General features: G+C 42.9%; 1 long non-coding RNA gene across 1 annotated transcript; it reads left to right on the top strand.

The window, feature by feature from the left end:
* The first annotated feature begins 696 nt into the window (after positions 1–696).
* Positions 697–13,067, top strand: LOC117796777. The gene is made up of 3 exons (XR_004621435.1): positions 697–1,060; positions 7,008–7,099; positions 13,030–13,067. It is a non-coding gene; the product is annotated as an uncharacterized LOC117796777 (long non-coding RNA).
* Positions 13,068–13,581: the final 514 nt, after the last annotated feature.

Here is a 13,581-nt window from a genome sequence, read left to right as displayed (position 1 = left end):
GACTTAGCTCTCAGTACTGGAGCCAGGCTGCCTGGGCTCAAACCCCAGCTTGGTCACTTCCCAGCTGGTTGACCTTGGGCTGTGTAATCTGGGTTGAGTGCTCTGTGGTTTGGTTTCCTTGCCTGAAAAATGGGGAGAGCAAATGATATCTCCCTCAGAGGGTGTTGTAAGGATTCCATGGCTTGAGAACCAAATCACACCTAGAACAGGGCCTGGCACGTTTTAAGAGCTCAGTAATGGCTAGTTATTATCTTGGAGCTCTTTGAGACCTAATTGATGCTATGGCTTTGGGCAATTTCTTTCTCTGCCAGAGTGGTGAGCTTTAATGAGGATAAAGATAACTCTGTGGAAGCCACCATCAGAGGGGGCCTAAGACTTTGATAATATACTTTGAAGCAGGTTTGGCCTCTCCTCCCCCTCCCCCACTTTCTTTGTTTTGGAACACACCCTCCAGCCTGAGTCTTGGGCACAGAGACCCCCTCCCTTTTGCTGGGTGTGGTTAGCACGTGTCCTTGGCCAGAGCCTATCGCTTAATCTCTTAATGTTTCCGAGAGCTGAGGAGTCTGCTTCTGCCCTCCTGGGCTTCTGTCCAGAAGGTTTCCATTCAAGGAACCCTGCCCCCACCCCTTCATTATGCATGGACATTGAGATCTTATAAGACCGGGGAAAAGGGTGGGGCTTTAGCAGGCAGTTTTAACTGGCCTCCACTCTGGTACCCACTTTTGTGGCTTTAATCATCAGACCACGTGAAAAATAGCAAGTCCTCCGCAGCCCGCAGCTTCATCTGTGAGCCCAAATCCTCATCTCTTCAAGCCCAAGGGGCAGTTCTACTTGAGTGAGGAGGGCTGGGTTCACAGCCCTGGGAGCCCTTAATCTGGGGTTGCTTTGGGTCCTTCCTGGTCTGAGATGACAGCTGAGGACATTCCCATACACCACAGTCCTGGGAGACCTACCTTCTGACCAAAGCAAGGCATATCCACGTCTGACATGAGTCTGTACCCTGCCAGTCACTGAGAGAAGCACCAGAAACAGCGGGAGCCCATAAAGTCCAGGAAAGAAGGTGCGGTAAGTGTTGGGGGTAATGTGGAGAACCTGGGTGATAAAATGGAGGATGATACAAATAACTCTTTTAAATAGCAACTCCAACAAGTAGAAGGAAGTGAAGGACTGTTTTTTATTCCTGAAAAGGCAGCCTTTGTAAGAACAAGACTGGGCCCAGGGCCTGTGTGTGTGTGTGTATGTGTGTGTGTGATTTGTGGGAGGAGAGAGCAAAGTAACCCTGAAGTCAGTGAATAATTGCACTCGTTCCTCTAGCTCGCTGCACTCAGTAAGGAAGAACCAAGGATGCATGGCTATGAACATAGAAACCACCCTGACTCCCTCACTGGTCCCTTCACAGCTCTGAGCCAAGCCCCACATGACTCCCTGGCACTCCTTGGTGGCATTTGGGTTCTGCAGCTCCTGTCTTGGATGCTGACCCCCTGTTTGAGTTCCTCTTGCTTTCACAAAGTGGGGCCAACCCGTCATTTCAGTTGGAGTTGAACTGTCACTCAGATGCCGCCCCAGCTGTGATAGGAAAGGACTTCCTTCCTCTGGGGTCTCAATTTATTTTGTAGGCTTCCTGAGGGAAGACTTTGCCCTACCCGTACATACTTTTTTGAGTTGAGGACCTTGGGGCTGAGTGATTGGAAGTCCCTCAAGGAATATCAACCAGTGTCTCCTTTCAAACCCACTGGCCCCTGGATCTCTCTATATCCCAAAGCAATGTCTGTCTATCTGGGTAACTCTGGAGAGGCCAACATGGATTTGGACTTCCGCTGGCTGCCTGGGATCACTGGGGTGACCGATGGCAGTCCACCAGTCCAGGGCATCCCCATCCCACCGTGTCAACAGAACACACATCTATGTCACTGAACAGGACCCTCAACCCCTATGAGGCAGTGTGAGAGCCTTGGATGTGTCTCAGCCCAGCTTCCAACCCCACCTTTGACCTGTCTTAAGCAAGTGACTTTGGCCAAGGAGTCGAATCTTTTCAAGTCCCGTTTTTATTGAATACAAAATAGAAATAATAAAATATCTTCCTAGAGGATTGCTGTGGCAATTAGAGGTGACCCACGCAGAATGAGTGCCCTGGTGTCTGACAGATCCTAGCTATGATGATAGTAGCCGCCTTTTATTTAGTCGCTTACTAAGTGCCAGACGCTATAATGTGCTCATTACATATTTTAGTACAGGTAGTTTTCATAGGCCACGTACTCTAAGTCAAATAAACATCATTCTCTGTATTTTTCTACAACTTTATTTTTATTATCTTTATTTATTACTCACCCGTTTATAAAACTTTGTGTCAAGTCCCCGTTCTGCATGATGACCGACACCCAATTCTAGTCATCACTGGGGCATCACAGTGACTTTAGTATTCTCTAAGTTGCATGGAGTTCAGGAAATTCACAATGTTTCCCTTTTGCTCCTTTCGCTTAGTGTGGCATTTACATTCTAGAGTTGAGTAGTATCCTGGCATGAGTGTGGGTGGAGAAAACACTGAGGCTTCTGGCCCAAGGTCATTCTTTTCCAAGGATGGTGGTTGCCCAGATGTACCTCCTGGTGTTTGGTCATTGGTATCCTTGCCCCAGGCATGCAGACACTGCTCTGTCCCAGCCAGTCCCTGCGCATGGTCTCTGCCATTCTCTGCTGTGGCATCTTTCTCTCCTGATTCTCAAACCGTTCTGTGGGGTAGAGGAAAGCCTGGCTATTTTCCAGTGCCATGCTGGGGCCACTGGAGACTCAAGGGTGCCCAGGGCCTCTGCCTCGGGAAGACTGTCCTGACCATTCTTTCCCTCTGGTAACTGCCTCCCAGGGCCGGAGAGGCTGGTGCAAAGCGAAAGAGCCTCTTCTCTGAGAGTCCTATTGCTTCCTCTCAGATGCTCTCTCCCTCTTCCCACCTTGGAAGATATTATGGGGTTGGTTGGTGGCGAGAAGAAAAACTAGGTCCAGCTGATCACATATTCTCCGAAGTATTTTCTATCTTACTTCTGGACAGAGAGCATTGACCTTAATGGCCAAGAATGTGGTGTCTCTGTTCTCAGGCTCTACCAAGGCACCTTTTCTAAAGCGGTGGGGGCTTCAGTCTAACCGACCCAGTAGGTGAGGGCTAAGATGAAAGCAAAGAATGCAAGGTGGCTGTGTAAGGGGGCACTCACCCTCTTATGGCACAAACACAATCTTACTTAGTTTTTCACACAATCCTATGATGTGGTTTCTATTATCAACTCCATTTTACAGACAGTGAGCTAAGTCTTAAAGAAATGACTTGGGTGTTGAACCTAATTCATTCAGCCATGAAATATTTATAGGGTGTCCACTATATGCCAGGCAGTCTTCTGGGTTTTAGGGAATATGGCAGTAATCAATACAGAAAAGACCCCAGCTCTCCTGGAGCTTACAATAAAGTGGGATGGTGGGGAGTAGGGAAGAAGCAACAAGGAAGATCAACAGGTAAACCATATAGTTTATGCCACTCTGGTAAGCACCAGGGAGAGACATAAATCATGGAAGGGGCTAGAAAATGCCAAGGACGATCTGCCTTTGAAAATCCTTATTGTGATGATAAGATGAGTGAAGATGATAGAGTAGGCAGTTAATTAGTCATGAGCTCGAGGCAAGGACCATGATAAATAGGTGACATATTAGAAGCCCATGGGCCCAACATCCCGACTTTGTGGCATCCAAGACCTCTCAACATTCTGATCTTATGGCTTCCAAGACCCCTGAGGTTAACAGACCAAGAGCCACGGGTGCTGAACATGTGCTCTTCTCTTCCACCTCTGCCCCTAGACTCATCTTTGCAGTTTTAGCCCCACCCCCCATGGGGTAAGGCTGCCATGATGTTTCCAGTACAAATCTTGTAGGGTCAAAAACTCCACTTCCCAACCTGTGGGAGGAGTCCCCCAAATGACTGGAAGCAACCTCCATTAGAAACCACCCCGTCTATGACCCAAGACCCTGCTCACATAAAAACAAAAGACCCCTGTAGTCTCAGAGCCGTTGCCCCCTTAGGCCGGCCCATTCTCCTACCTTGATAGTGTACTGTCCTTAATAGACTGCTTTGTGGTTGCTGCTTTCCTTCTGGCTGTCTTTATTCAAGCGAGGATCCTCAGATCTTTCGTGGGGAATTTAAGAACTGAGACCTCCATCACACAATGCAGACTCTCCCACCAGTAACAAAGAATCCCATGTTGGAGGGAAACGAATCCCAGGGAGAGAGATCAGCAGGCACGAAGGCCTTTAAGTGAGAATCGGCTTGGCTGAATTGCTAAGAAATGAAGGGCCAGGGTCTGAATGCAAAGTCTATATGCTTCGCTACCACCTTATGGGGCTCAAATTATGATAGTCATTATTGCTATTACAATGTCTTTGCCTTTGGCCTGACATCAAACCCCTCTTCCATGTGTGCCATCTTGGTGGGTAGTTGAAAATTCCAGATACTCCCTCCTAGCTCTTCCTGTAACTTGGGATGGTTATAACCCCACGTGCAGAAACACCACCTGGGTTTCAAATCAGGAGCTAGTGATGCAAGGAGGGGAAACAATACGGAGGAACCTCTCGTGCCCTGGCGGTAGAGGACAGACAGCATCATTCGTGGCTGAGTGGGAGTAGTGGTGGACACTGTCCAGGGCTGGCTGTGCCGTCAGTGTGAGCTGCAAGGTCAGTGCTAGGTGAGGCAGGACTGTGTCTGCGCTCGACTGGCTCTGTGCCGTGACCTTGGGTGTTGCTCCTGGCTACGTAGCTGTGAGCCGGGTTCCTGAGACTTCACGGCCATTCGTTGAATTCGCTATTATCCATCTGTTTTCTCCTTCAAAAGAGAAACACAGATTTTATTTTTAGTTCAATAATAATAATAATAAAAAGACTGATGGCAGAAACATTTTCATCCTGCCACCTTATCCCCCAAATTTGGGGTTTGCAATTTTTATAAGGTTTGCATGATGATAAATAAGAAATAGAAATGTTATTAAAGTTGAAGTGAATTTCCTTTCAGGATGTGGAAAATAATGAAAAAGCTATTTCATCTGTTTTCTTTCCTATTTCAAAATGTAGAATGGAAGATGAGGCTGCTTGCTGTTGTGACATTGTCAGGCTTGTCCCAGATGCCCCCGGTGTTTTCACGTTACTCCAGCAAGGCCTTGGAGCAACGGAAAGAAATGGCTCCTATTTCTCTCTCTGCTTTGTCCTCCCAGAGTAGTAAAAAGACCAACATATCCTTGGAACATTTCACGTCACCTGAAGAACAGTCTTTTTCTCCTCCCTGAAATATATTACTAAAATAAACTAATTTAAGTGTGAAAAAAGGTGAACACATCTTGGTACACATTGCCCCCAAAAGATTACGATACCTGAGGTAAAGTCATAACCCACGTCGCAGGCCTTTATCAGTACTGTATTTCCCTTTTAAGTTCTTTCCTTCGTTTTCATTTTTTTAATTAAAATTAATTATGGACAACATGTGGAGAATGAACTTTATAAAGTCAGTTACACCAAACTGAAGCACTCTGTCCTCATCTCTCCATTATCTCCTTCTCAGAAGCAACTGCTTTTCTGTGAAAAGCAGACAATTTTGTTACTTATTCAACCTTACTGGAATTACTATCTGAGTGTTCCTCGTAGGCATTATCTAAGTGTTTTCCATGATGGGAGACAGAATTTAGCTGTCTTTGCACTCCAGAACCCACTTCACACTCTTCCCATACCCCACATCCTTCTCATTATAATACAGCAATATTACGGTTTTGAGAGAGAAAAATCCAGTGTTAATATTATTGTTCCATGTAATGATCTTTACGAGTGATTCATTTAGCAAACTGATTGTTTTTCCTTTCCCTCACAGCATTTGGTTTTTCCTAGCATAATATTTGTCATATTTTTCATTCGCCTGGGATTGCACATACAAATCAGTAATTAAATTCCAAATTCTCCTCCAAATGCCAACATCTCCCCTCAAGACGTCCATTCACGTCAGGTGTTTCATCATATTCTCTTCAGGCGCCTCCCGACCTCTTTCAATCACCCCTGCCTTGTGCATGGCAACCCTCCAGGCATCTACCTTCCCAGCAGCTTAGGGGCTCTGTGTCCCCCTCTCCCCGGGGTGGATTTCTCATTAATCGTGCCCCATGTCACCATCTTATTCCTATTATGCATTCCTACTACTCCCTCATTTTGTTGGAGCACATCCTCTAGTGGTTTCTGGAACAAGTAGAATGGAAGGTGATTTTTTTTTTTTTTGGTGAATGTGCTGATCTATAAATGTTTTTATTTTACCCTCACTATTTATTTATCTAGTATAGTTTGGGAATAGAATTTGAGATTGGAAATTATTTTCCCTCAGAGCCCAATTGTCTTCCATCTTCCAGTTTGATATTTGTCTGTAACACTCTGATTCCCAACCCCACATGATCTGTTTTTTATCACCCTCTTCTGGAAACTTATGAAATTTTGTCATGGCCCCTATTGTTTGGAAATTTCACAATGGTATGCGAATGTGTAGGTATTTTTGTTTTTATTTTTATTTTTTTAGTCCATTGTTCTAGTGAATACTTTTAATCAGAAACTCATGCTTTTTAGTCCTTGGAAATTTTCTTGAAATATATTTTTGATGATTGCATTTATCTCATTTCCTCAGATTTCCTAGAAATTCTATTATTTAATTATGAAATTTCTTGGGCCTATATTTTTATCTTTTATTTTACTTCGTGATTTTCCCTCTCTTTATCTACTTTCTTAGAGATCTTCCTTTTAAAACTTTCTGTTGCGTTTTTCATTTTTATTACCATATTTTTAATTTCCAAGATCACCTTTTTGTTCCTTGGATATTTTGGTTCCATCTTCCTTTGCATGGTCACAATATTAATTTTCTGAAGCTATAAATGATGGGTATTCTTAAAAGTTTGCCTTTCCCCAGCCTCCATATTTTCCATGTTGCCCCATTTTTTAATTATTATCTATAATTTCAGAACGTTTCATTAAATGCCTGGATTTCTGATGGTCCTCAGCTGTCTGATCGTATACCAGGATGAGAGACTTCAAAGCTGAATAGAGGCTCTAAGTATGTATGGGCCTTGCCAACTGCGAGGTAGGGGTGTGGGTGGGCTTTAACTTGTAGAACGCTGCACATCAGCATCTTACGGTCTGTCCCTCTGTGTTTGTCAGATGCCCCAGCGATGACGCTGGTCTCTCTCCTGGAGTCTGTGTACTTTATCTGCCAGCATTCTGGAGTCAAGGGGGAAATAATGCTGAGGGTCAACAATCATTAAGTGAACTTTTACTTGTCCTTCTTATTTTTAGTATGCACATACATCTTACTTATACTTAATGTCTGGCAGTTCAAAAACCCTTTGTTTCAGAGCAGTAGTTCTTGCACTTCTCCTGTTAAAAAAAAAAAAAAAGATATAAAGGGGCTCCTGGGTGGTTCAGTTGGTTCCCCAACCGACTCTTGGTTTCAGCTCAGGTCATGATCTAAGGGTCCTGGGGTCTAGCACCGTGTCTGCTCCACACTCTTCAGGGAGCCTACTTAAGAATGCTCTCTCCCTCTCCTTCTGCCCCTCCCCCTGCTCACGTGCACACACTCTCTCTCAAATAAAATAAATCTTAAAAAAAAGAAAACCCAACCAGACTTAAATTTTCTGTTGTAGGAAGACCGAGGTGGGGCCCAATAATTTGCACGTGTAACAAATTCTCAGGCGGTGCGGAAGCTGCCGGTCCTGGGACGCTACCGTAAGCACCACTGTTTTAGATAACGAAATCTCTAGTCTGCTGGTGGGCGAGCAGGGCGCAGCTGCCTGGCTGCGAACAGTGTGGGATCTCACTGATTGTTTCAACCCAGTCCGCCAGGTTTTAGCCCCATCTTCCTCTGGTGTTGTTCTTAGCGACTGTGAGTCTCTGAGCCTTTGGAAAATGCTGGGATATAAATTGGGATGCCTCTTGTCTTTTCCCACCACTGTTTAGGATTCAGCTTTCTCAAGTTTTCTGAGTCAGATTTGGATTTGGATTGGTAGCTTCCAAAATTGTGTTGCTATTACCTTCTCTCCTGTTCTTTTTTTCTTTGCTGAATATGTGGCTTTTAAAATCCCTTTACTAAAAATAAAATAATAAAATAAAATAAATAACATAAAATAAAATAAAATAAAATCCATTTACTGTCATTTTACTGAGACTTAGGGGAGGGTGAGGGCTTAATGAATGCACCTCATCCTCTATGGTTAGCCAAAAGTCCTCGTATCTTTCTTCAGGCTTCTCTTCTATCCACTGTTACTTTTCTTTCATTTATTCTATTATCAAAAATTCCAATTAGATGTATGTTGGAGCCTGTCAATCTATTCTCTGGGCTTCTTAATAGTCCTTTTTATTAATTGAAAAAAACCCAACAACCTTTTTCTCTTCCTGCTGACATGTGGCTGGATTCTTTGTTAACTTCTATTTGGTTCATTCTCATTTCAACTGTGTCTGATTAAGAGTTTATTTAGTATTTTATTTCAAGGACTACATTGTTCACTTCTAAGTTTGTTCCCCTTCATATATATTTCACATTCGTTTCCTGATTTTTTTTTGTGTTTCACCATTTCTTGCTCTTATTTAATGGACTTTATTTCTTAGTTGTTCTCTTTGAGAATTTTAAATACTCATACTTTAGTATCTTTGGCAGACTGATTTAATAAAATCAATTTTATATGGAGAAAATACATGTTCTGGTTTTTAATTTTGTTGGCTTCTTTATTAGCTTTGGGTTTTTAAAATGTATTTTATAGTTTTGGTCAATAGGGTCATTTTAAGTGGAGGTTTTGTTTTAGGCTGTTTTCCCATATCTTTCTTGGTGCTTTCTTCTCCCCAAACACTGGTTCTCAAGGTCACTTTCACTGGGCACCAAATCCCCAGTGGAGAATCGGGTCTCCTGTCACATGGCAATACTTATCATCGCTTGGAGATATTGGGTTGATTGAGGAATGAATCACTAAGCCAGCAGCCTCCTTATTTGGGAGGCTCTACCTGTCCTCTAACGTCTCTGGCTTCAGTGTCAGTTGGAAAATGTTTCCAGTTTCCAAGGCAAGCGGCCACACCCCAGCACAGGCCCTCATCTTGCGTTGAGCACTTTCAGCCCCTTTGCTCTGCTGGAACCAAACTGATCACAGCCCGAATTCTGGGCTGGGGCCCAGCAGACCCATGTGGCCTATCCACTAGATGTTTGCCTTTCTGTTCTGTTTCTGGTACACAGCTATGGTTATTTGCTTTATACCCTGGCTATACTGTTTTGGAATCTTGATTTTTCTCTTTTGTCTAGTAAGACTCTCGGATGAGAATCTAGTGTCTCCAGGCTTCATGCTGCCCTGTGGCTGAAGCTCTGCTGGGGCAGGTGGCTGTTCTTTTGTCCCACCCTCTATTCCCAAGACTGGTGATTTTGGGGCCTGAAGCTGAGCATGGCTAGCTCAGTCCCCTTCTCCCCCTCCTTTTTTTGTCTTCCTCCTTTTTGTATCTATCTGTTGTATCTGTCTCTTGCAGACAATATGGATTCTTCTCCTCTTCCTCATGTTGTAACTTTTACAGGGCGAAACTCTGTCCCTTAGTGGGGAGGTGTAAGGCTGTCTAATACTGTCTGTCCCTGGGTGGGCAAGTCAGTCTAACTACTGGGGCTCCACATAAGCAGGACTGTGCTGTCTGTCACATACCTGAGCATACAGTGGGGCAGTTATCAGCAATAAGAGGGAAACTTTGATTTCCATATATCTGGCTGCTGTGCCTGTATCTCAGTTGGTATGGGAGAGGGGAGAGAAAATTATGTATTTGCCCTCTAAAAGCCCTAATATTGCCAACATGTTTAGAGAAGAAGGATCTCATCAAAGCCTGAATTGACAGATCCAACTTTGTTATGCTTTTATTTAGGGGGAAGATAGATAGATAGATTATATATATATATGTATATATATATATATATACATATATATATTAGATATAGATAGATAATAAATATATATATAGTTACAATTCTATTTGTAGAATTATATATATATATATATATATTAAATTCTATTTCTGTTCTATTCTATTTTCTCATTTCTCTATTCTATTCCCTTATTTGTTTATTTCCTCGGATTTTCTACATTGCTGCTTTTTTTTTTTTCAATTCCTGTCTTTTAATGAATTGACTGTGTTTTCTTTATTCTCTTACCCCATCACAGATTTGGAAGTTTTTCATTCTGTATCTTTTCTTGTAGTCATTACCCTTACATTTTTTAGCATGCTTGCCTGATGTCACCAGAGTGTAAATACAACAGCAGCAAACAAAGGGGTATCAGAGCACCAATCACCCTCCTCCCCTTTCACATGGTCTTTTTGTCCTGTATTTTAGTTCCACTTTCTTCTTCCACCTTCAAGTTAGTCATAATTTGTAATCGTTTAATGTTGATTTAGATTTATTCACCTGGTTTCCAAGTTCACTGATCATCATTCATTTTTGCAATGTGGTCCTTTCTCTCATTACTTCTGAGATCTTTCCTTTGGAGTTCCAAAGTTTCAATGTAATGTATCTCTTTGTGGATATCTATCTATCATCTGTGTATCCATCCACCTACCTAGCTATCATCTGTGTATCTAATCTCTTTCATATGGCTAATTGTGAATCTCAAATCTTATAATTTGTGCCTTTTATTAAATATAGAATGTTCTCCACTGTTAGCTAATCAAATATTGCATCTCTTCCATTCTCTGTATTATCTCTTTTTGGAAATCTGAGTAGTTATGTATTAGATAGTTTCATTCCAATCTTCACATCTTTCAAATTCCCTTATTTGTTTCCATTTCTTTCTTTCTTTGTGTTGCATTCTGGGTAATTTTCTCAGGTGTACCTTTGAGGTCACTAATTGTCTCTTTCTTTCCAGGTAATGGGGTTCTTTAACCCATGGAGGTTTTTGTTGGTTTGTTTCAATGACTTAATTGCTAAATCTATTAACGTTATTGGTTCTTTTTAAAATCTGCCTGTTTTCCTTAATGTCTTGCCCTTTTCTCATATATTCCATTTTTTCTTTCATGCTTCTAATCACTTAGACAATTAATCATTTCTCAACATTTATATTATCTAATTTTTATTTGGCAACAGTCTTGCTGTTTATTTTACCCAGTGACTTAACTCATGGTATATTTTCCCTCATTGCATTAATTAGGATTTGCTTTTACTGTGAGTTACAGAAATAAATAAAATAGAAGTTTCTTTTCTTTTCATATCAATGTCCTGATGTGATGTAAGCAGTCCAATGGTGACAAGGTGATGCCACAGTTGTCCTCATGGTCCAAGATGGAGCAACAGCCATCATTCCATGATCCAAAAAGCAGGGTGGGCAAAAAGAAGGAGCAAAGGGCACCTGTCAGCTGTCTTTTGGGGAAATTTGCTGTAAGCTGCCATACAACACTTCTGTTCATAATCTACTATCCAGAACTTAGTTATATAGCCACCCCTAGCTGCTAGGACATTTGGTAACTTTTAAGATCTAAGCAAGGGAATGTGGAAATTCTTGAGATAACTAACCAGGCATCTCTGCTACATTCAAATATTTCATAATATTGAATTATGTACACATCTTAAGTGGATTGTATCTGTATGAGTCTATGACTCCTATGCCACTAGGGTTGAAGGCTCAGCCCCCCCCCCCAACCCAAGTTTTCTAGTCTTGTTTCTGCCAGATTCCCCAAAGTATACCTTGTTTGGGTCTAGTTTTTTAGTTAATTTCTTGTGTTGGGAGGGCAGGGTCACCAGACAACATGGATAACATAACTCTGATCTCTAAACCTGTGTGAGGCCTGTCCTAATGGTTATATATTCTTAGAGAAGATTTTATTTTTGCTCTCAGAACTCAAGATAGATAAGCAAACTGATACAAAAAGAATGGATTGAGTGGACTTTTAAGTTTGTTCTATCACTTAGAGTGTCCTGACTTTAGGCCTTTGCTCAAGCATCAAATTGTGCAGGTCCAAGGCTGGGTCTCCTCTTCCAACGTAGGCATAAAAATCCAAGCCTTTAGGTCGATGAGACGGACACCATTGTACCACTCCCCACCTACTTACCAGGGAAGTTGCAGGACCAACTCACAGAGGTGTAGTTTCCCCTTTATTATAATCCTCCCGGGATTTCTCTTACTTTCTTAAAACCCTTCTAAGCTCACATACATTTTATTATTTCTTTCTAGCATTTCTAGGTATTTTTTAGCAGAAGAATTTAAAATCTGAAATCTACCAGTCTACCCTTTCACACTTTTAATCTAGTTATAATAGCCAGAATGTATTTCCGCTGCTCGCCACCAAGACTACTGACAGATGTAATTTGTGTTTTAGAATCTGCACCCTTGGGCCTGGGCTTGATTCTTGTTGACCCCTGAGGTTTAATGTTTTGCTGGAAGGTTCCCGCTAGAGAATGACAGATGGGCACTCCCGGGCTCCTGACATGATTCCCCACTAGAGCAATTCAGAAAGAGTGTCCTGTTCCAAGCCAACTTAGGCAGACCCCATGAACTCAGCACTCCCATGTACAAGCTTTGTGGAGCTCCAGCCCCCAGCACTCTCCTGTCTGAGACAGCAGCTTGGGGATTCAGAAAACCCTAGCAAGAAGCACATTTGCTACTTTGGAGGGACTGAAATCCAACCCATCGATGCCAATTGCACTGAGGAATCAGAATTTGGCAGCAAGGCTTTGGAGTATAGGGATGAAAATGGACTCATTCCATCAGGGTGGGGCAGGCCCCCAAATGCCTATGGCTGGTATAGAACAGGACCAGGTGATTCCCTGGCAGGCCCTGAGCAGCCCCGGGGTGGCAAGAGGCACTGGGGGTGAGAGGAGTGCCAAGGATGCATGGACAGAGGAGTTAGGCTCATCTGCCCTTTGGTCTCGGATCTGCCACTCACCTGCTAAGTCACTTGGGGCTCACCCTGCCCCCTCTCTTAGCATCAGTTTATTTTGTTTTGGTTTGATTTTGGGTTTTGTTGTTTTGTTTTTAGTTTTGTTTTTTGCTACGGAACTGAAGATAAGCTTGCCAGCCATGTCTACCTTGTCCTGTCGTGAGGACCAGATCCCTCGCAGATGTTATCCATGTGTGGGAGAGAGGTCATGTTACCGTCTTCATGTTACAAGTTGAAGAAGCTGAGGCCCAGAGACATGAAGTGAGTTCTCCGACATCAGAGAGTCAGTGAGTAGCAGAGCTGGGGCTCAGATCCGAGGCTTCTGACCCCAGAACTCACTCCCTTTCCACAGTGCCCCCATTGTATAAATATAAGGTAAAAGCAGGGAGAAGGGGACTCCCAGCTGTTTATGTGCAGTGTACCATTCACTCTCCATACAACAGTCGATGGTTCTAGGTTAGTTTTCTTACACCTGTTTTACAGATGAGAAAACTGGATATCTGAGACTTCCCATGATTTACCCAAGGTAACAGCGATTTCAAGAGTAAGGATCTGAATCTAACATTGCCTGGTCGCAAAGCCTGGGCTCTGTCTCTCTCTCTCGGTTTCTTTTTACAATACTCTGCAGATATTGGCATGCTCCCCTAAAAT

Source organism: Ailuropoda melanoleuca, chromosome 16, assembly GCF_002007445.2.
Source record: "Ailuropoda melanoleuca isolate Jingjing chromosome 16, ASM200744v2, whole genome shotgun sequence".
Lineage (NCBI taxonomy): Eukaryota > Metazoa > Chordata > Mammalia > Carnivora > Ursidae > Ailuropoda > Ailuropoda melanoleuca.
The sequence above is the reverse complement of the archived record's forward strand: the minus strand, read 5'-3'. Positions and strand labels throughout refer to the sequence as shown.